Raw genomic sequence first — 23351 nt, forward strand, 5'->3', positions numbered from 1 at the left:
ATATTTCTCTTTTTTATTCATATATGGATTTATAATTATAAAATTTCCATAAAAATCTGCTTTGGGTATATCACACTAAGTTTGGTATAATGTTTTATCATTGTGATTTTTTTAGTTATAAGTGTGGGTTATTTTTTTAATTTGTTGTTTGATACACTCATTCTTTAAAATTGGGTTATTCATTTTACAATAAGTTTATTTATCTTTCCATAATCCTATGTTTTAGGCAATTTTTGAGTTATGATATGAAATGCATACATTTAATATTTCTGTCTTTTGGTATTTAATTTGAGGTTGTTATGCCCAAGTACATGGTCAATTATTATGTAGGTACTATGTACTGCAGAGAAAGGAAATGTGTATAATTCCTAATATCACCTATAAATTTTCTCAAGAAGTCCATCATATCTAAGTTTTCTAAAATTCTATTCACCTTCTTAACTTCCTTCTTGTTTATTTTATGGTTAAATTTATCTAATTCTGAGAGAAGGAAGTTGTAGTTCCCCAATTCTATAGTTTGTTGACTTTGTCTCCCTATAATTTGTTTAGCTTCTCCTCTATGAATTGGGATGCTGTACCACTTGGTATATAAATGTTTATGATATTACTTCATTGTCTATGGTACCTTTTAGGAAGATGCAATTTCTTTCCTAATCCCTTTTTAATGAAGTTTATTTTTGCTTTTGTTTTGTCTGAGATCAAGATTGCTACCCCTGCTTTTTACTTACTGCAGCCAAAGCATTATATATTCTGCTCCAACCTTTTACCTCTAATCTGTGTATATCCCTCTGGTTCAAATCTGTTTCTTCTAAACAGCATATTGTCAAATTCTGGTTTTTGATACACTGTTATTCTCTTCTCTTTTATGGAGAGTTCATTCCATTCACATTTACAATTAAGCTTAATTACTCTATATTTTCCAATATACTATCTTCCCTGCTTTAAACTTTATTCTTTCCTTTCTTTTTATCCCTCTTCACCAATGTTTTGCTTCTGCCTGCTGCCTCTCATTCAACCTTTTTTTTTCTTATTTGCTTTTTTCCTTTCCTTCGTCCTTAAACCTTTATTTTTTTTTTTTGGCTTTAACGATACTTTAACTTTGCCCTCCCTTTTATTAGTCTCTCTTCTTCCCTTCCCCCCTTCCCCCCCTACTTCCATGAATGGTAGGATAAAATTTCAAACTCAATTGAGAATGCATGTTATTGCCTCTTTCATCAAATCTATTGAGAGTAAGATTTACTCAGTGCTCACACTGTCCCTCCTTTCCCTCTACTATAATAGGTCTTTGTGACTTTTTCTATTGCTTTGTTTATCTTTTAGTGCTTTACCTTCTCCTAATGTTCTCCTTATTTTCGTGTGTTGGTTCTTTTAACTCTTTTATAACCATTACTTTCATCGGTTGCTTGTTTCTTAATTTGATTGATTTGTAAGCAATATTATCCAGAATCCCCTCATAACAACAGTCTCTTTCTGAGTATGCTTCCCTAATCTGTCCCATTAGAAATACACTTCTCATGAACCATAATCATCATCAATTTATAATCAAATAATACTGCAACCTTTTCCCGTGTACCTCTATAAAAAATATAATCCTCATGAACTAAAGTATCATGTAAATCAAAATCAAGTCATGATCTATTTATACCTACCCTTCTAAGTACACTACCTCTAATTGAAGCTTTAATATCAAGTAAATCAAGATCACTTTATAATTTATTTATGGCCAGACCCTCAAAGTACACTCCCTCCTTCTGTCCCTATAGCAATACAACACCCATTTCAAGTAAATTACATCATTTCATTATCTATTTATGATCAGATCTTCTAGTCATACTTCCCTCCTTCTATCTCAATAGAAATACAACCCTCATGGGGGAAGTTAGGTGGCACAGTGTATAAAGCACCAGCCCTGGAGTCAGGGGGACCTGAGTTAAAATCTGGCCTCAGACACTAAATAATTGCCTAGCTATGTGACCCTGGTCAAGTCACTTAACCCTATTGCCTTAAAAAAAATAATAATAAAAAAAGAAATACAACCCTCATGAGTTAAAGTATCAGCTGAAGCATCTTCGCTTTCATGGTTCATCTATACCCATATCTTCTTTCTAAATATTTTCATTTTAACTATCCTATGAAAAAAGATAATTCTCAAGAATTTCAAGTATTATCTTCCCATGTAGAGATGGATATTCCAATTTAGTGTTTTCATCAAGTGTTTTTTCCCCTTTCCATATCTTTTTTCACCCTTTATTCATATCTTATGAATCTTGTATTTGAAGATCAAATTTTCTCTTTAGTTATGGTCTTTTCATCAGAAAAAGTTTCAATTTTTCTATTTCATTGAAAATCTATTTTTCCCCTTAAAAAACATGCTGCATAGTAGTTGATTCTTGGTTGTACTCCAAGATCCTTTGCCCTCTGGAATATCATATCCCAGATACTTTGATCTTTTAATGTTGCAACTGATAAATCCTGTATAATCCTGACTGTGGTTCCTTGATATTTCAATGACTTCTTTGACTTATTGCAGCCTTTTCTCCTTTACCTAAGAATTCTGAATTTTGGCCACAATATTCCTTGGAGTTTTAATTCTATGATCTTTTGGTGAGGTGATTGGTGGATTCTTTCCAGGACTATTTTGTCTTTTCATTCTAATATATTAGGGCAGTTTTCCAGGATAATTTCCTAAAAGATGAGGTCCAGACTTCTTTTTTTTCCTTTTGAATGAGGCTTTCAGGTAGACCAGTAATTCATAAATCACTTCTGGATCTAGTTTTCTGGTCTGTCCTTTTCCTAGGAATTAATTTACATTTTCTTCTATTTTTTTCAGCCTTTTGATTTTGTTTGATGGAATCTTGGTATCTCACAGAGTCATTATTTGACCTTTGTCCAATTTTAGTGTTTTATTTTCTTCAGTTAGCTTTTCTGTTTTTTTCTAGTTGTGTAATTTCACATTTTGTTGAGCTGAATTCCTCTTCTAGTTGGTCAGTTTTACTATATCATGAGTTAATTCATTTTCTAATTGGTAATTTTTACTTTTAAAGATGATTTTCTCAAGCCAATTTTCCAAAATTCTCCTACATGGCTCTCATTTCTTTCCTCTCCACTTTTCTTTGTTTTTTAAAATCTCTTTTGAGGTCTTCAAAGAGGTCTTTTGGAATTTGCACCCAAGTTAAAAATTCCTTTCATGCTTCACATGTAAGCATTATGTCATTTCTTTCCCTTTCTGTGTTGCTATTTTTATCATCCCGATCACAATGGTAGCTTTCTATACTTAGCATTCTGTTATGCTTTTTTGCACAATTTGATAGGTATACTCTGTTCCTGGGTGGCTGGAGGTATAGTCCCCAGCACTTTTTGTGCTGGGGCTGAGATCTGGCACCTGACTTACTGCTTGCCATGGTGTTGCCTATGAAGAGGTTTGTTTCCAATCCAGTCCCATCTGTCGCCCAGCTTTTCCCGAACTTGTACTTTATCTTCCAAGCAGGAGTTGGGACCCTCACTTCTGGCCTACTACCACTCTGGCTTGCTGAGCTTTGATCTAAACTATGCTCTGTTTAAGAGCCTCTGAGTGATTGACATCTTGAGTTTAGCATTCAGATCTATAACTTAAAGGTCACTGTAGAGGCTTCATTTAAAATTGTTTCAGGGAAAGTTTCAGGAGCTTTCTAGTTTTAAGCTACCATCTTCTTTTATGTAAATTAATTTTTATTAAAGATTTTATTTCATTTTTACAATCCCCCACCCAATCTTACTTCCCTCCTCCCACTCCCCATGGAAAGCAATCTGTCAGTCTTTCCTTTGTTTCCATGTTGTACCTTGATTCAAATTGTGTGTGATGAGAGAGAAATTGTATGCTTAGAGATCAGATAATAAGATATCTGTGTTTTTCTAAATTGCATTGGATAGTCTTTGAACTTTGTTCAAACTCCACAGCTCCTTATCTGGATACAGATGGCACTTCCCTTTGCAGCAGCCCAAAATTGCTACCGATTATTGCACTGATGTAATGAGCCAGTCCTTCAAGGTTGAACATCACTCCCAGGTTGCTGTTAGTGTATACAGTGTTTTTCTGGTTTTGTGCATCTCACTCAGCATCAGTTCATGCAAATCCCTCCAGGCTTCCCTGAAATCCCATCCCTCCTGGTTTCTAATAGAGCAATACTGTTCCATGGCATGCATATACCACAGTTTACTAAGCCATTCCCCAATCGAAGGACATTTACTGGATTTCCAATTCTTTGCCAACACAAACAGGGCTGCTATAAATATTTTTGGACAAGTAATGTTTTTACCCTTTTTCCTCATCTCTTCAGGTTATAGACCCAGTAATGGTATTGCTGTGTCAAAGGGTATGCACATTTTTGTTGCCCTTTGGGCATAATTCCAAATAGCTCTCCAGAAGGGTTGGATGAGTTCACAGCTCCACCAACAGTGTAATAGTGTCCCAGATTTCCCACAACCCTTCCAATAATGATCATTATCCTTTCTGGTCATATTGGCCAATCTGAGAGGTGTGAGGTGGTACCTCAGAGAAGCTTTAATTTGCATTTCTCTAATAATTAATGATTCAGAGCATTTTTTCATATGGCTATGAATTGCTTTGATCTCCTCATTTGTAAATTGCCTTTAAATATCCTTTGACCATTTGTCAATTGGGAAATGGCTTTTTCTTTTAAAAATATGACTCAATTCTCTGTATATTTTAGAAATGAGTCCTTTGTCAGAATCATTAGTTGTAAATATTGTTTCCCAATTTACTACATTTCATTTGATCTTAGTTACAGTGGCTTTTATCTGTGCAAAATCTTTTTAATTTAATGTAATCAAAATAATCTAATTGGATTTTGGTGATGTTATCCAACTCTTCCTTAGTCATAAACTGCTCCCCTTTCCATAGATCTCACAGGTAAACTAGTCCTTGATCTTCAAATTTGCTTATGGTATTGTTTTTTATGTCTAAGTCATGTAACCATTTGGATCTTATCTTGGTAAAGGGTGCTAGGTGTTGGTCTAATCTAAGATTCTTCCATACTAACTTCCAATCATCCCAGCAGTTTTTATCAAAGAGGCAGTTTTTATCCCAATGGCTGTGTTCTTTGGGTTTATCAAACAGCAGATTACTATAATCATATCCTGCTTTTACACCTAGTCTATTGCACTGGTCCACAACTCTATTTCTTAGCCAATACCAAACAGTTTTGATTACTGATGCTTTATAATATAATTTTAGATCAGGTAGGGCTAAGCCACCTTCCTTTGTGCTTTTTTTCATTACGTTCCTGGCAATTCTTGACTTTTTATTCCTCCATATGAATGTACTTACATTTTTTTGTAACTCATTGAAGTAATTTTTTTGGAATTTTAATTGGTATCACACTAAACACATAGTTTAATATTCATAGAATTGTCATTTTTATTTTATTAGCTCTACCTATCCATGAGCAGTTGATATTTGCCCAATTATTTAAATCTGATTTAATTTGTGTGAGAAGTGTTTTATAATCATTTTCAAAAAGATTGTTTGTCTTGGAAAATAGACTCCCAAGTATTTTATATTGTCTGAGGTTACATTGAATGGGCTTTATCTTTCTGCTGTATCTTGCTAGACATATATATAGAAAAGTTGTGGATTATGAGGGTTTATTTTATAACCTGCAACTTTGCTAAAATTGCTGTTTCCAGTAGTTTTTGGATGATTTCTTGGTATTTTCTAGGTAGACCATCATGTCATCTGCGAAGAGTGAGTGTTTTGTCTCTTTCATCCCAATTCTAATTCCTTCAATTTCTTTTTCTTCTCTAATTGCTGATGCTAACATTTCTAATACAATATTGAATAGTATTGGTGGTAATGGGCATCCTTGTTTTACCTCTGATCTTATTGGGAATGCCTCTAGCCTCTCCCCATTGAATATAATGCTTGTTGATGGTTTCAGATAGATACTGCTAATTATTTTAGGAAACAGTCCATTTATTCCTACACTCTCTAGTGTTTTTAATAGGAATGGATGCTTTATTTTGTCAAAAGCTTTTCCAGCATCAATTGATATGATCATATGATTTCTGATGGTTTTGTTGTTGATATAATTGAGTATAGTAACAGTTTTCCTAATATTGAACCAAACCTGCATTCCTGGAATAAATCCTACTTGATCATAATGTATTATGCTCATGATAACTTGTAATCATTTTGCTAAGATTTTATTTAAGATTTTTGCATCTATATTCATCAGGGAAATAGGTCCATAATTTTCTTTCTCTGTTTTAACTCTTCCTGGTTTAGGTAACAGCACCATATTGGTTTCATAGAAAGAGTTAGGCAGAGTTCCATCTTTCCCTATTTTTCCAAAGAGTTTATATGCAATTGGAACAAATTGTTCCTTAAATGTTTGGTAGAATTCACTTGTGAATCCATTAAGCCCTGGATAATTTTTTTTAGGGTGTCCAATGATTGCTTGTTGAATTTTATTTCCTGAGGTAGGGTTGTTTAGGTATTTAATCTCTTCTTCACTTAACCTGGGTAATTTATATTTTTGTAAATATTCATCCATTTCACTTAGATTATTAAATTTATTGGCATAGAGATGGGCAAAATACTTTTGAATTATTACTTTAATTTCCTCCTCATTGGTGGTGAGTTCACCTTTTTCATTTATGATACTAGCAATTTGGTTTTCCTTTTTTTTTTTTTATCAAATTGACCAGAGATTTATCAATTTTATTGGTATTTTCATAATACCAACTTTTGGTTTTATTTATTAATTCAATAGTTTTTTTTGCTTTCAATTTTATTGATTTCTCCTTTAATTTTTAGAATTTCTAATTTGGTATTTAATTGGGGATTTTTGATTTCTGCTTTATCTAGATTTTTTAGTTGCATATTATTTCATTGATTTCCTCTTTCTCCAATTTATTCATGTAAGCATTTAGAGGTATAATATATCCCCTGAGAGTAGCTTTGAGTGAATCCCATAAGTTTTGGTATGTTGTTTCATTATTATCATTATCTAGGATAAAATGGTTAATTCTTTCTATTATTTGTTTTTTGGTCCACCCATTTTTTTGCAAGGCAAACAGGGTCAAGTGGGTTGCCCAAGGCCACACAGCTAGGTAATTATTAAGTGTCTGAGACCGGATTTGAACCCAGGCACTCTTGTCTCCAGGGCCGGTGCTTTATCCACTGTGCCACCTAGCAGCACCCCACTCATTTTTTAAAATGAGGTTATTCAGTTTCCAATTTGTTCTGGGTCTGTATCTCCTTGGCCCAATATTGCATAAAATTTTTATTGCATTGTGATCTGAGAAAGATGTATTCACTATTTCTGCCTTTCTGCAGTTGATCATTAGGTTTTTATGTCATATTACATGGTCAATTTCTGTATACGTTCAATGTACTGCAGAGAAAAAGGTATATTCATTTCTATCTCCATTCAGTTTCTTCCATAAGTCCACCATATCTAATTTTTCTAACCATCTATTTACCTCCTTAACTTCTTTCTTGTTTATTTTGTGTTTTGATTCATCTAGATCTGAGAGTGGGAAGTTGAGCTTTCCCACTAGTAGAGTTTTGCTGTCTATGTCTTCCTGTAGTTCTTTCAGCTTCTCCTCTAAGAATTTGGGTGCTGTCCCACTGGGTGCATATATATTCAGTACTGAAATTACTTTATTGTCTATGGTACCTTTTAGGAGGATAAAGTTTCCTTCCTTATCTTTTTTTAACACTATTTATTTTTGCTGCTGCTTTGTCTGAGATAAGGATTGCTACCCCTGCTTTTTTTACTTCAGCTGAAGTAAAATATATTTTGATCCAACCTTTTACCTTCATTCTATATGCATCTTTCTGCTTCAGATGAGTTTCTTGTAAGCAGCATATTGTAGGATTCTGGGTTTTAATCCACTCTGCTATTTGCTTACATTTTAAGGAAGAGTTCATCCCATTCACATTCAAAGTTATAATTACTAATTCTTTATTGCCCTCCATGCTATCTTCCCTCTGTTTGTATTTCCCCCTTTCCCCGCTTTATCCATATTCCCAAGTATTTTGTTTCTGAATACCACCCCCTTCTGTGTGTTTGCCCTCCTATATCACACCCTCCCCTTTCCCTTTCTACCTTTTCCCTTCCCTTCCTTTTCTTATTTCTTCTTATTTCCCCTACTCCCCTTCCATTGCTCTGTTTCCCCCTCCCCTTTTCCCCTTTTCATACTTGAATGGTTAGCTGTTTTATAAGTTAACGGAGTATGTGTAGGTTGACTTTAAGCCAAGTCTGATGAGAAGAAGATTCAGGTATTTCTCCTCTGCTCCCTTCTTCCCCTCTATTAGGTTTTTTTTGTGCCTCTTAGTGTAATGAGACTTGTCCGATTCAATCCCCTCCCTCCTCCTGTCTCTTTCCTGTCCCCCTTTTTAGGGAGGTAGTGTATTTTTTTAGATCATTCTAAGTCATAGAAAATTCTGAGTGTCTGTCCCTTCTAGTTCAGTATATTCTGTTGAATAGAGTCAAAATTCCTGAGGGTTATTAGAGTCTTTCTCCCAAGTGGGGTTAAAGCCAGTTACATCCCATTAGATAGCAGTCTCATGGATAGGTCATGGATGTCCATCATTTCTGGCTAGGTATATTCTCTCTGTTAAAGTTACATTTCTCAGGATTTATGAGAGTCTACCCCCCATGCTGGGATATAGCCAGTTTCAACTTACTGGATTGGATTTTTTTCCTTTTACCGCCCCTCCTTTTTTTTACCTTTTCATGTGTCTCTTGAATCTCCTGTTTGATGTCCAAATTTTCTGCTTAGCTCTGGTCTTTTCATCAGTAATTTTTGGAATTCTTCCATTTTGTTAAATGTCCATCTTTTTCCCTGGAAGAGAAGCCTCAGCTTTGCAGGAAAGTAGATTCTTGGCTGCATTCCAAGCTCCCATGCTCTTCAAAATATCTCATTCCAGGCCCTTCGATCCCTTAAAGTTGATGCAGCCAGGTCCTGCATGATCCTTACTGTGGCTCCTTCATATTTAAATTGTTTCTTTCTGGCTGATAGTTCTGCAGTTTGGCCACAACATTCCTTGGTGTTTTCATTTTAAGATCTTTTTCTGTTGTGGATCGATATACTCTTTCAATAACTATTTTGCCCTCCAATTCCATGATATTAGGGCAGTTTTCCATCACTCGATCCTTTAGTATTAAGTTCAGGCTTTTTTTTCTCTTCAATGTTTTCAGGAAGTCCTATAATTTTCAGGTTGCCCCTCCTCGATCTATTCTAGAGGTCAGTGGTTTTGTTGATGAGGTATTTTACATTTTCTTCTATTTTTTTCTATTTTTTTGATTTTGTTTAACTGACTCTTGTTGTTTCATGGAGTCATTAGATTCTGTAGACTCCATTATTTTCTGGGGGGGAGGAGTTTTCTTCATTAACCTTTTGCAACTCCTTTTCCAATTGGCCAATTCTACTTTTGAAAGAGCTTTCCATTTAACCAATTGAAGTTTTGAGAAAATTATTTTATTTTTGCATTTGCCCAATTGAGGATCTGAGAGAATTATTGTCATTTTGTATTTGTCCAATTGATGATGGGAGAAATTTATTCTCATTTTGTATTTGTCCAATTGTACTTTCTAAGGTTTTGTTTTCTTGTTGCAAGGTATTAATTGACTCCCCCAAATTTTCCAGTTGCTTTTTAAACTCCTTCCTTATTTCTTCAAGGAAGTCTTTCTGTGCTGAAGACCAGATTGCATTCTCCTCAGAGGTTCCAGGTCTTTCTGAATTAGGGTCTTTCCCTTCCAAGAATTTTTCTATGGATCCACCTTTCCGCTTGCCCTTCTTCATTTTGCTAAGACCTTGAGTTGGGAAGCGGCTGGTTCCCAGATACTTGGCATTGCTAAAGGCTTTACTCACTGAATGCAGTTTCTCTTGCTGGCCAGTAGGAGGTTTTGGTTGCTTTCTCTGGAGTGTCTGTGACTTTGATTGAGGTCTTCTCCCTTTGCTTGAAGGGAGGGGTTGGAGCTATTGAATGCTTTTGCCTTCAGTCAGTGGTGGGCTTTACTCTAGCCTGAGGTCATTCCTCAGCTGGGCTGGTTCTTCTGCTCACACACTTGGGAGCCTGAGGTAGAAGTAGTTTGCATTTGTTTACTGTGGGAAGATGTCTGAGCTGTAATGGGACTTTTGAGTTCCTCAGACCAGAGGGGCCCAGGGATGGAGTCCCCAGCTCTCCTGCTCTGGAACTCTTCCCTTAGCCCTGTCCGAAAGCTCCGGGGGACAGCACCAACACCAGTGCCTCTGCTCCCTAGTTGACTCAAACCCCTGCCATCTAGCCCCACCATTGATACAGCAGGTCTTGCTCTCGGGCCCTCAGACTCCCAGCTCCAAATTAACTGTTAATCTGGTTGATTTGGGGCTGATCCTCCCTCTGAGCCCAGACTCACCCACCTGAATTTGGCCGATGCTGCTGCTGGAGACAAATCCTGGCTTTTCTTTCTGGGTTTTGTTGGTCGGATTTCCTTTAAGAGTTTTTTTTTTCCATGTGATAGATGGGGAAAGAACAGGAGACTTTAGAACTGTGCCTGTCTTCTCTCCGCCATCTTGGCCGGAAGTCCCCACCATCTTCTTTTTTAATTAAAATTTTGCCTGTTTTAATTAAAAATATTTTTCTTCTTTAAGCTTTATAGTTAATTTAAGAAATCTTCTTTACATCTTTTTCCTTTTATGCTCTTCTCTTCTCCTCCTCTCTTCTTTCCATTCATTTTTCTATAGAAAACAAAGGTGTTAGAAAATTTTAAATTATAATATAAATTATTGCTCAATTTCTCTAATTTGCAGGGCAGATTACCTAGTCAAATTCCAATGCTTCTCATAAGACTCCATATCTCCAGGGCATGGTGTATTCATTTAACTTAGCATCATTAATATTATTAAGCAAAAATAATTAAAATTAAACAATAACTTTTGGTTCTATAACTGTGATTTGATTAGTAAAGGAAAGGTTTATGTTCATTAATGTTGGAATATGAATCCAACTCTTCCTGACTTTAAGACTAGCTTTCTTTGTACTGTACCATGGCTGCCTCTAAATAAATCAGGCTCTCTGTCTCTCTGTGTCTCTGTGTCACTGTCTCTCTCTCTCTCTCTCTCTCTCTCCCCCCCCCCCTTCTCTCTCTCCCTCTCTCTCCCTCCCTCCCTCCCCCCTTACTCTCCTTCCCATGACATATTTGATGTAGATAAGTCACTTTAGTGTACTGGAATGCTCACAGATTTTCTTTAGTCCTAATTTTCCTAGTTACTGCATATGTGACTTTGGGTAGATCATTTAACCTCTCTTCAATTTCCTTGATTATAGTTTTGGATAATTGAAATAATTTTAATAGTAAGATTCAAAATTCAAGTGAATCAAATATTTAGAAAAACATAAAATCAGAATTCAATTTTAAAGACATTTAACAAGCCTTTCCTACTTGCCTTTTTAAGAAAGAACATCTAAGAAATCTATTTAGACTGTTTTAACTTGGCATCTATGCTGTAAAAGTGATACTATCGTTTTCTTACATAAAATGTAGAAAACTGTTTAGATAGAGGGACAGATATTACAGGAACATGTTTTTTTGTCCATGAATCTTTAAAAGATTCTACTTTTCCTTAAATGTGCTAAAAGGTGAGTTGAATACCTGTGTGCTATTATTGCAATGAGGGTGTACAATTTGTTTTGACAATTTAAGAATAAACAAGTTTCAAGATAATATATTATTTTTTAGGACACACTGACATATTTGTTTTCACTGGTGAAGTTAAAATTTTTTCTCTCACCAGGCCCCCAAATTAAAAATACATGGATAAATTGGTATAAATTGTCCAGTTGCTGCCTTCACTTTTTATTGACTTGTTGTAACTTATTGTGTTTCCACAAATTAATGGCTGAGAAAGACTCATCAGGTAGTGGTTTTGCTGTTCAAAGAAACAACTAGGAAACAACTGGCCTCATTTCAACTGCTCAGAATCAAATGCAAGTTCTTCCTGAATGCAGTAGAGGCCTATTGTAACACCTCAGGAGTATACTTAAGTATCATCAGCAGTCTCATTCAGCCATTAGTGCATTATCTGGAGGATCTACATCATTAGTTTAAATTAGATTCACTTAATTAGCCAGCTGGTGTTCTCCATGACACACTGATAAGCAGGCTGTGCCTCACAACTTCATAATGTCAAGACTGAAACAAGATCCATCAGCATTATTGCCACCATCATCATCACTATTACATGTGTACAAAGGTTCTGTCTTTAAGAAAAGTATATGATGATACCAGATCATCATCTGCATCATATAGGCTTTGGAGTTATTTTTTTCTTGTATTTCTCATCAATTTGGATAACTTTATGTTTTGCAAGATTTCTGAGACTAAACAAAAACTGCGTTCCGTACGACTTTAGGGTCAAAAACTTTAAAAACTTATAATACTAAAAGAATTAGTCTCATTGTGCTTAGGTAACTGGCTCAGTGAGTTGTCCAAAATCACACATTTTAATAAATTTCAGGTAGGATTTGGAAGGTGGCCTTCCTGATTACAAATTTAAGAGACTATTAGGTCAAACTGCCTCTCATCAATAGAGTTGGAAGACAACTGAGGTGAACAAAAATGCTATAGATGCAAAGAAATTGTGTTATTGGTATTATTTTACTATAGCATTTTAAATCAACATTCACACATTATCTTAGGGTATATTTTTAAAATGACAAAATATTTTTTAAAAAATTCAACAAAGTACTTTTAAAAAATTAATTCTAATTTTGAGGAGCAAAATTTAAAATATTAAGAAGAGATATAGTGAGGGAGATGGATGAATTAACAGATAGGAAATAGGAAATTCTTGTTCCAACAATATCATGAGTGACTAACAATAATTATCTGAGACATAGTATGGTATAGAAGTCAGAAAACTGGACTTGCTTTTTTGAAGGACCCCAGACCCTTAATAATTGTTTGACCTAGGAAAGTTATAATCTTTGAATCTCAGTTTCTCTACATGTGATCTGGGATTCTCAATGATGTGAAAGATTCCTTTCTTCTTTAAAGCTATGACCTAATGGATTTTATAAACTTCAGGATCACCTAATGTCTTATCCATATTTCTGTGTCTGTTTGTGTGTGTGTTTGTGTGTGTGTGTGTGTGTGTGTATGAACAGAAGTTCAGTAAGTTGTTGGAGAAAAAACATCAACTTTAGAATATACCAGGTTTTAGAATAGAAAAATACCAGGTTTTAAATCTTGGCTCTATTACTATCTCTGTAGCTCTGGGAAATAAAGAATTAGATTTGATGATTTGTAAGGCAGCTTGTTGGTGCACTAGATAGAGCAGTAACCCTGAAGTAAGTAACACCTAAGTTCAAATGTGACCTAAGTCACTTTTACAGTTATATGGCCCTGGACAAGTCACTTAACTTGTTATGCCAGTTTCCTCACCTATAAAAATGAGCTGGAGAGGTAATGGCAAATAACTCCAGGATCATTGCCAAGAAAACCCCAAATGGAGTCCCAAAGAGTCAGACACATCTCAACAAAAGCAACAATATCCCTTATATGATTTGTAACAGATGTCATTTTCCTTTTTTTCTTTTTTCTTTTCTTTCTTTTTTTATTAAAGATATTATTTGAGTTTTACAATTTTCCCCCAGTCCTGCTTCCCTCCCCCACCACCCCACCCCACAGATAGCACTCCATCAATCTTTACTTTGTTTCCATGTTTTACCTTGATCCAATTTGGGTGTGATGAGAGAGAAATCATATCCTTAAAGGGAACAGAATTCTCAGAGGTAACAAGATCAGACAATAAGATATCTGGGTTTTTTTTTTGCCAAATTAAAGGGAATAGTCCTTGTACTTTGTTCAAACTCCACAGCTCCTTATCTGTATACAGATGGTACTCTCCTTTGCAGACAGTCCAAAATTGTTCCCAATTGTTGCACTGATGGAATGAGCAAGTCCTTCCAGGTTGGACATCACTCCCATGTTGCTGTTAGGGTGTACAGTGTTTTTTTGGTTCTGCTCATCTCACTCAGCATCAGTTCATGTAAATCCCTCCAGGTTTCCCTGAAATCCCGTCCCTCCTGGTTTCTAATAGAACAGTAGTGTTCCATTACATACATATGCCTCAGTTTGCTAAGTCATTCCCCAATTGAAGGACATTTACTGGATTTCCAATTCTTTTCCACCACAAACAGGGCTGCTATAAATATTTTTGTACAAGTAATGTTTTTAACCTTTTTTCCTCATCTCTTCAGGGTATAGAACCAGTAGTGGTATTGCTGTGTCAAAGGGTATGGACATTTTTGTTGCCCTTTGGGCATAGTTCCAAATATCTCTCCAGAAGGATTGGATGAGTTCACAGCTCCACCAACAGTGTAATAGTGTCCCAGATTTCCCACATCCCTTCCAGCAATGATCATTATCCTTCCTGGTCATACTGGCCAATCTCAGAGGTGTGCGGTGGTATCTCAGAGAAGCTTTAATTTGCATTTCTCTAATAATTAATGATTTAGAGCATTTTTTCATATGGCTATGGATTACTTTGATCTCCTCATCTGTAAATTGCCTTTGCATATCCTTTGACCATTTGTCAATTGGGGAATGGCTTTTTGTTTTAAAAATATGACTCAGTTCTCTATATATTTTAGAAATGAGTCCTTTGTCAGAATCATTAGTTGTAAAGATTGTTTCCCAATTTACTACTTTTCTTTTGATCTTGATTACATTTGTTTTATCTGTGCAAACGCTTTTTAATTTAATGTAATCAAAATCATCTAATTGGTTTTTAGTGATGTTCTCCTACTCTTCCCTAGTCATAAACTGTTCCCCTTTCCATAGATCTGACAGGTAGACTAGTCCTTGATCTTCTAATTTGCTTAAAGTATTGTTTTTTATGTCTATGTCCTGTAATGATTTGGATCTTATCTTGGTAAAGGGTGTGAGGTGTTGGTCTAATCTAAGTTTCTTCCACACTAAGTTCCAATTATCCCAGCAGTTTTTATCAAAGAGGGAGGTTTTATCCTGGTGGCCTGACTCTTTGGGTTTATCAAACAGCAGATTACTATAATCCTCTCCTGCTTTTACACCTAGTCTATTCCACTGGTCCACCACTCTATTTCTTAGCCAATACCAAACAGTTTTGATGACTGATGCTTTAAAATATAATTTTAGATCTGGTAGTGCTAAGCCACCTTCGTTTGTATTTTTTTTCATTAAGCTCCTGGCAATTCTTGACTTTTTATTACTCCATATGACTTTACTTACAATTTTTTCTAGCTCATTAAAGTAATTTTTTGGAAGTTTTATTGGTAGGGCACTAAACAGTTTTGGTAGTATTGTCATTTTTATTATATTAGCCCTCCCTATCCATGAGCAGTTGATATTTGCCCAGTTATTTAAATCTGATTTAATTTTTGTGAGAAGTGTTTTATAATTGTCTTGAAAAAGATTCTGAGTCTGTCTTGACAAATAGACTCCCAAATATTTTACACTGTCTGAGGTTACTTTAAATGGGATTTCTCTTTCTAGCTCTTCCTGCTGTTTCTTGCTAGACATATATAGAAAATTTGAAGATTTATGAGAGTTTATTTTATAACCTGAAAATTTGCTAAAATTACTAATTGTTTCCAGTAGTTTTTTTAGATGATTTCTTGGCATTCTCTAGGTAGACCATCATGTCATCTGCGAAGAGTGAGAGGTTTGTCTCTTCCTTCCCAATTCTAATTCCTTCAATTTCTTTTTCTTCTCTAATTGCTGATGCTAACATTTCTAATACAATATTGAATAGTAGTGGTGATAATGGGCACCCTTGTTTGTCTCCTGATCTTATTGAGAATGCCTCTAGCCTCTCCCCATTGAATATAATGCTTGTTGATGGTTTCAGATAGATACTGCTAATTATTTTAAGGAATAGTCCATTTATTCCTACACTCTCCAGTGTTTTTAATAGGAATGGATTGTCAAAAGCTTTTTCAGCATCTATTGATATGATCATATGATTTCTGATAGGTTTGCTGTTGATATAATTGAGTATACTAACAGTTTTCCTAATATTGAACCATCCTTGCATTCCTGGAATAAATCTTACTTGATCATAATGTATTATCCTAGTGATGGCTTGTAGTCATTTTGCTAAGATTTTATTTAGGATTTCTGAGTCTATATTCATCAGGGAAATAGGTCTATAATTTTCTTTCTCTGTTTTCACTCTTCCTGGTTTAGGTAACAGTACCATGTTGGTCTCATAGAAAGAGTTAGGCAGAGTTCCATCTTTCCCTAATTTTCCAAAGAGTTTATATAGGATTGGAACCAATTGTTCCTTAAATGTTTTGTAGAATTCACTTGTGAATCCATCTGGCCCTGGAGATATTTTTTTAGGGAGTTCAATAATGGCTTGTTGAATTTCTTTTTCTTAGCTAGGGTTGTTTAGGTATTTAATCTCTTCTTCATTTAAGCTGGGCAAATTATATTTTTGTAAATATTCATCTATTTCACTTAGATTATCAAATTTATTGGCATAGAGTTGGGCAAAATACTTTTGAATTATTACTTTAATTTCCTCCTCATTGGTGGTGAGTTCACCTTTTTCATTTATGATACTAGCAATTTGTTTTTCCTTTTTTTTATCAAATTGACCAGAGATTTATCAATTTTATTGGTATTTTCATAATACCAACTTTTGGTTTTATTTATTAATTCAATAGTTATTTTGGTTTCAATTTTTTAAATTTCTCCTTTAATTTTTAGAATTTCTAATTTGGTATCTGATTGGGGATTTTTGATTTATTCTTTCTCTAATTTTTTTAGTTGCATGTTTAGTTCATTGATTTCCTCTTTCTCCAATTTATTCATATAAGCATTTAGAGCTATAATATATCCCCTGAAAGCTGCTTTGAATGAATCCCATGGGATTTGGTATGTTGTTTCATCATTATCATTAGGATAAAATGGTTAATTCTTTCTATAATTTGTTTTTTGGTCCACTGATTTTTTAAAATGAGGTTATTCAGTTTCCAATTTGTTCTGGGTCTATATCTCCTTGGCCCAGTATTGCATATGACTTTTATGGCATTGTTATCTAAGAAAGATGTATTCACTATTTCTGCCTTTCTGCAGTTGATCATTAGGTTTTTATGTCCTAGTACATGGTCAATTTTTGCATAAGTTCCATGTACTGCCGAGAAAAAGGTATATTCCTTTCTATCCCCATTCATTTTCCTCCATAAGTCTACCATATCTCATTTTTCTAACAATCTATTTACCTCCCTAATTTCTTTCTTGTTTGTTTTATGATTTGATTTATCTAGTTCTGATAGTGGGAGGTTGAGGTCTCCCACTAGTAGAGTTTTGCTGTGTATGTCATCCTGTAATTCTTTCAGCTTCTCCTCTAAGAATTTGGGTGCTGTCCCACTGGGTGCATATATATTCAATATTGAAATGACTTTATTGTCTATGGTACCTTTTAGGAGGATAAAGTTTCCTTCCTTATCTCTTTTAAAGCTATCTGTTTTTGCTGCTGCTTTGTCTGAGATAAGGATTGCTACCCCTGCTTTTTTTTACTTCAGCTGAGGCAAAATATATTTTCCTCCAACCTTTTACCTTTACTCTATATGTATCACTCTGCTTCAGATGAGTTTCTTGTAAGCAGCAAATTGTAGGATTCTGGTTTTTAATCCACTATGCTATTTGCTTATGTTTTAAGGGAGAGTTCATACCATTCTCATTCAAGGTTATGGTGAGTAATTCTTTATTGCCCTCTGTGCTATCTTCCCTCTGTTTGTATTTTCCCCCCTTTCCCCCCTTTTATCCATATTCACCAGTATTTTGTTTTTGAATACCACCCCTTCCTTCAGTGTGTTTGCCCTCCTATATCACACCCTCCCCTTTCTTTCCCCTTTCCCTTTTTCCCTTTTCCTTTCCCTTCCTTTTGTTATTTCCCCTTATTACCCCTACTCCCCTTCCCTTTCTCTGTCTTCCCTCCCCTTTTCCCCTTTTAACACATGAAAGGTTAGATGTTTTATAAGTTAAATGAATATGTGTAGGTTGACTTTTAGCCTAGTCTGATGAGAAGATTCAGGTGTTTCTCCTCTGCTCCCTTCTTCTCCTCTATTACCATAGGTTTTTTGTACCTCTTAGTGTAATGAGATTTGTCCCATTCAGTCCCCTCCCTCCTCCCATCTCTTTCCTGTCCCCCTTTATAGGGAGGTAGTGTATCTTTTTAGATCATTCTATCTAGCTCATACAAAATTCTGAGTGTCTGTCCCTTCTAGTTCAGTATGTTCTATTGAATAGAGTCAAAATTCCTGAGGGTTATTAGAATCTTTTACCCAAGTGGGGATAAAACCAGTTACATCCCATTAGATAGCAGTCTCATGGATATGTCATGGATGTCCATTATTTCTGGCTAGGTATATTCTCTCTGTTAAAGTTACATTTCTCAGGATTTATGAGAGTCTCTTCCCCCCATGCTGGGATATAGCCAGTTTCATCTTACTGGATTGCATTTTTTTCCTTTTACCACCCCCCCTTTTTTTAACCTTTTCATGTGTCTCTTGAACCTCCTGTTTGATGTCCAAATTTTCTGTTTAACTCTGGTCTTTTCATCAGAAATTTTTGGAATTCTTCCATTTCGTTAAATGTCCATCTTTTTCCCTTGAAGAACAGGCTCAGCTTTGCAGGATAGTAGATTCTTAGCTGCATTCCAGGCTCCCATGCTCTTCAAAATATCTCATTCCAGGCCCTGCAGTCCCTTAAAGTTGATGCAGCCAGGTCCTGCATGATCCTTACTGTGGGTCCTTGATATTTAAATTGTTTCTTTCTGGCTGCTTACAGGATTTTTTCTTTCATCTGATAGTTCTGGAGTTTGGCAACAACATTCCTTGGTGTTTTCATTTTAGCATCTTTTTCTTGTGGGGATCAATGTACTCTTTCAATAACTACTTTGCCCTCTGATTCCATGATATCAGGGAAGTTTTCCATCACTCGATCCTGTCATATTAAGTCCAGGCTTTTTTTCTCTTCAATGTTTTCAGGAAGTCCTATAATTTTCAGGTTGCCCCTCCTTAATCTATTCTCACGGTCAGTGGTTTTGTTGATGAGGTATTTTACATTTGCTTCTATTTTTTTCTATTTTTTTTTATTTTGTTTAACTGACTCTTGTTGTTTCATGGAGTCATTAGTTTCTGTAGACTCCATTATTTTTTGGGGGGGAGTAGTTTTCTTCATTAACCTTTTGGAACTCCTTTTCCAATTGGTCAATTCTACTTTTGAAAGAGCTTTCCATTTGACCAATTGAAGTTTTGATAGAATTAATTTCTTTTTTGCATTTGCTCATTTGAAGAACTGAGAGAATTATTCTCATTTTGTAATTGTCCAATTGATGATCTAAGAGATTTATTCTCCTTTTGTGTTTGTCCAATTGTACTTTCTAAGGTATTGTCTCTCACAAATTTTTAAGCTACTTCCTTATTTCTTCAAGGAAGTCTTTCTTTGCAGAAGACCAGATTGTATTCTCCTCAGAGGTTCCAGGTCTCTCTGAATTCAGGTCTTTCCCTTCCAGGAATTTTTCTATGGATCCACCTTTCCGATGACCCTTCTTCATTATGTTAAGACCTTGAGTTGGGGGGAGGGGGTTGGTTCACATGGGCTTGAGATCGCTGAAGGCTTTACTGAGTGCAGTTTTTCTGGCTGGCCAGTAAGAGGTGCTGGTTGCCCTCTCTGGCATGTCTGTGACCTTGGTTGGGAGGCCTTCTCCCTTTGCCTGAAGGCAGGAGTTGGAACTATTGAATTCTTTTGCCTTCAATCAGTGGTGTGCTTTACCCTGGCCTGAGGTCATTCCTCAGCTGGGCTGGTTCTTCTGTTCACACACCTGGGCCTGAGGCAGAAGTAATTTGCCTTTGTTTGAGGAGAGGCCTCTGTGCAATGGAGGTGTGGGCTCAGAGTTTCTCAGACCCTAGAAGCCTAGGTATGGTGACTGCTGTTCTCCTGCACCAGAACACTTCCCCCAGCCTGGTCCACGAGCTCCAGGGGGACAGCACCAACACCAGTGCCTCTGCTTCCCTGCAGACCCAAACCCCTTTCATCCAGCCCCACCACTGATCCAGCAGGCTCTTGGGCCCTCGGACTCCCGGTTCCAATTCATCTGTTAATCTGGCTGATCCCAGGATGTGTCTCCCTCAGAGCCCAGAATCACCTGCCGGTACTCAGCCAAGGCTGCTGCGGGAGACAAATCCTGAGCTAGATTTCCCTCTCCTGGCTTTTCTTTCTGGGTTTCCTGGTTCGGCTTTCTTTTAAGAGGTTTGTTTCATGTGATAGATGGTGAAGAGATCAGGAGACTTTAGAACTGTGCCTGGCCAGAAGTCGGATGTCACTTTTCTTGAACTGACCTCTCTCTTAACTAGACTTATAAAAAAAGTCTTAGCAGCTTATAGGTAGGTCCCATGATTGTTAGGTGCCAAGGTCAACATGAAAGATAAAGTTGGGTTTCATGCTGTATCATGTTGCATTCCTTTTCATCATGAGACAGACCAGTAATGACCTTCCCATTTCTTTACTCTCAAAAGTAAGATTTGGAGTAAATAACTAGATCAAACTCATTGATACAATATTTGACAAATCAATAAATGAAGAAGTGTTTGAAATTCCATCCTACAATTGTTTTCTAATGAAGAATAAATATTTGCATGAGCTATGGAGAAATTTGCTTTTAATTCAATGAACCATATCAACTGTATCAATCTCCTTTTTCACCATACAAGTTTTTAATAGAGCATGACTGTTATGTGAGTTGCATACTGAGTTACATTACCTATTGATCTGGGTCAAGGTATTAACATGGGAGAAGAATCAGGGATAATAATAGTAACCTAATTTAAGAACATTTAAGGTTCCCATGTTTGACTTGCACAAGAAATCAATAATATAGGTAATATAATAATTATCACTTTGATATCCAATCCATTTTGATGTCCTATCCTTCTATTAGACTATAAACTTCATGAGTCTAAAAACTTGGAAGATAAATTGCATTTCTCCCAGTATTTATCATAATGGTCTTTACATAATGTACAAAATAAATTTTCATATGAATGATATTTTACTTTACTTTTAAAAACTATAATATTCTTAAAATCACATGTAAAGTCAATTTTAGCATTCAGTTTTAAAAAAAAGATTTTGGTTCCAAATTTTCTCTCTCTCCCTTCTTTAGTTCCTCCTTTCCTGAGAAAAGAAATTTGATAGGGTTATAGACATGTAAGCGTCTATAATCATGTTGTAAGAGAAGACACGGTAAAAAAATTGTTTTTCTTCTATCTGCATTCAGACTCCATAATTTTTTTTCCTATGATGGTGATTGCAGTTTTCATCATGGATCCTTTAGAATTGTTTTAGATTATTGTACTGCTGAGAATAGGCAAGTCTTCCACAATTGATCACCATGTAATATAGCTGTTCCTGTGAGTCATATTATCCTTGTTCTGTTCACTTTACTTCAAGTCATGTAAATTTTCCAAGTTTTACTGAAATCACTCTGCTCATCATTATTTGATGCATAATAATAGTATATCATAATGAGCATATACCACAACTTGTTAAAACATTCCCCAAGTAATGGAACTTCCCTCAATTTCCAATTCTTTGCCACCACAAAATAAGTTAAATATTTTTGTTCAAATAAGCCATTTCCCTTATATTTTTTTGTAAATCTCTAGGGTACAGACCTAGCAGTGGTATTATTGAATCAAAAGGTATGCAATGCTTTATAGCCCTTTGGACATAGTTCCAAATTGCTCTTGAGAATGATTGGAGAAGTTCACAACTCTACCATCAGGACATTCATGTGCTAATTTTTCCACATTCCCTCCAACATTTATAATTTTCCTATTCTAAAATATTAGCCAACCTTATAAGTGTGAGTTAATACCTCAGATATGTTTTAATTTGCATTTTTCTAACCAATAATAATTTTGAACACTTTTTCATATCTATAGTTTTTCTTTACTATATGTGTATGGATAAATACTCCTATTCATATCCTTTGATCATTTATCAATTAGTAAATAACTTGTATTCTTGTAAATTTGGTCTACTTCTCCACATATTTGAATAGTAAGACTTTTAACTGATAGAATTTTATAAAAAAATAGAATTGATGTTCAGAGAGTACTCCGGATTTCACACTGCTGATAAATTGGGTCTTATGCTATACGTCTGTTCTGTTTTTTTCTTCTATCTTTTTTGGTATTAAGGAAACAAATTAGTGATTTTTCTAAGCCTAACCCAGAAATGAATAAATATTTTAACTATATCTTTCTTAACATCATTCCCAAAGACCTTCTGAGCTGGGGAGGTTAGGTAGATTCATTTTTAGAGTAATATTAAATTGAATAGATTATTCAATTTCACTTCCTTGGGGAATGACTTTCCTTTTACTTGTTTTATGAAGTATTTGTCATACAAAAAAAAGAAAGGTAAGCTGTAAAATGCCTCAAATTCATATTATTATTATAATTATTATTATTATTATTATTATAATTATGTAAGTCTTAGTATTTATTTTAGGGGAGTATATTTTGAGATGGGATTGTTTTCTTCATTTTAGGGGTGAAGTATCTGTTTTTCAAAACAAAATGCATCTCTAAACTGTATCACAAGTATATTTTCTTCATTTTTCTAACATTTATCTAATTTGAGACTTTACCTATTTTTTTCTGATTCAAGTACATTATCCTTCACTAGTCCACTGAGGAGTTTTAAATTATGAATTGGAAAATGGAATCTGCTGAGGGTGTGCAACCTTGCCTTTGCCATAAATACTTTTAATCCTAGTTGAGAGGCTTTTGTATTGAACACATTTTGTTTTATGTTATGTGAGCACAAAATAGATTGAAGTAACTGCTCCAGGAAATTACTTTTAATGAAAAAAGATAGCATTAACCTGTAGAAATGGTAGCTCACAATTAGGGTGACTCAAATAATACCTTCATGACAGTAATTTCTTTTTGGTTTTTAAATTAAATGCCTCATATTATAAATGTTAACTGAAAAACAAATCAACTCTACCCAGCAGGGTGAAAATCAAGAAATTACCTTCTTACCTAGAATGGTGGTCTTCTCATTAATGAAACTGAATTAGGAAATATAGTATTAGAGATATGGCACCATATGAGAGTGTTTGCTTTCCAAAACTATAGATTGTCAAAATCCCTGATGAGTATTTTTTGGGAAATTGAAAGCTTTGTTGAAATATATTGCTCTCTTTGCCTCCTCAAAAGAATTAAATTTTAGTCAAAGAGCTTGCCTGTGTTCATTCAGTGAATAAAACATAGGATGAGTCGGTAAACACTTGACTGATTA

General features: G+C 35.2%; 1 protein-coding gene across 1 annotated transcript in view; it reads left to right on the top strand.

Moving 5' to 3' along the window:
* Nucleotides 1-23351, top strand: part of FSTL5 (follistatin like 5) — a 1020077-nt gene that overhangs the window by 928890 nt on the left and 67836 nt on the right. The window lies entirely within an intron of this gene.

The sequence above is a fragment of the Macrotis lagotis genome, chromosome 3, assembly GCF_037893015.1.
Source record: "Macrotis lagotis isolate mMagLag1 chromosome 3, bilby.v1.9.chrom.fasta, whole genome shotgun sequence".
Lineage (NCBI taxonomy): Eukaryota > Metazoa > Chordata > Mammalia > Peramelemorphia > Peramelidae > Macrotis > Macrotis lagotis.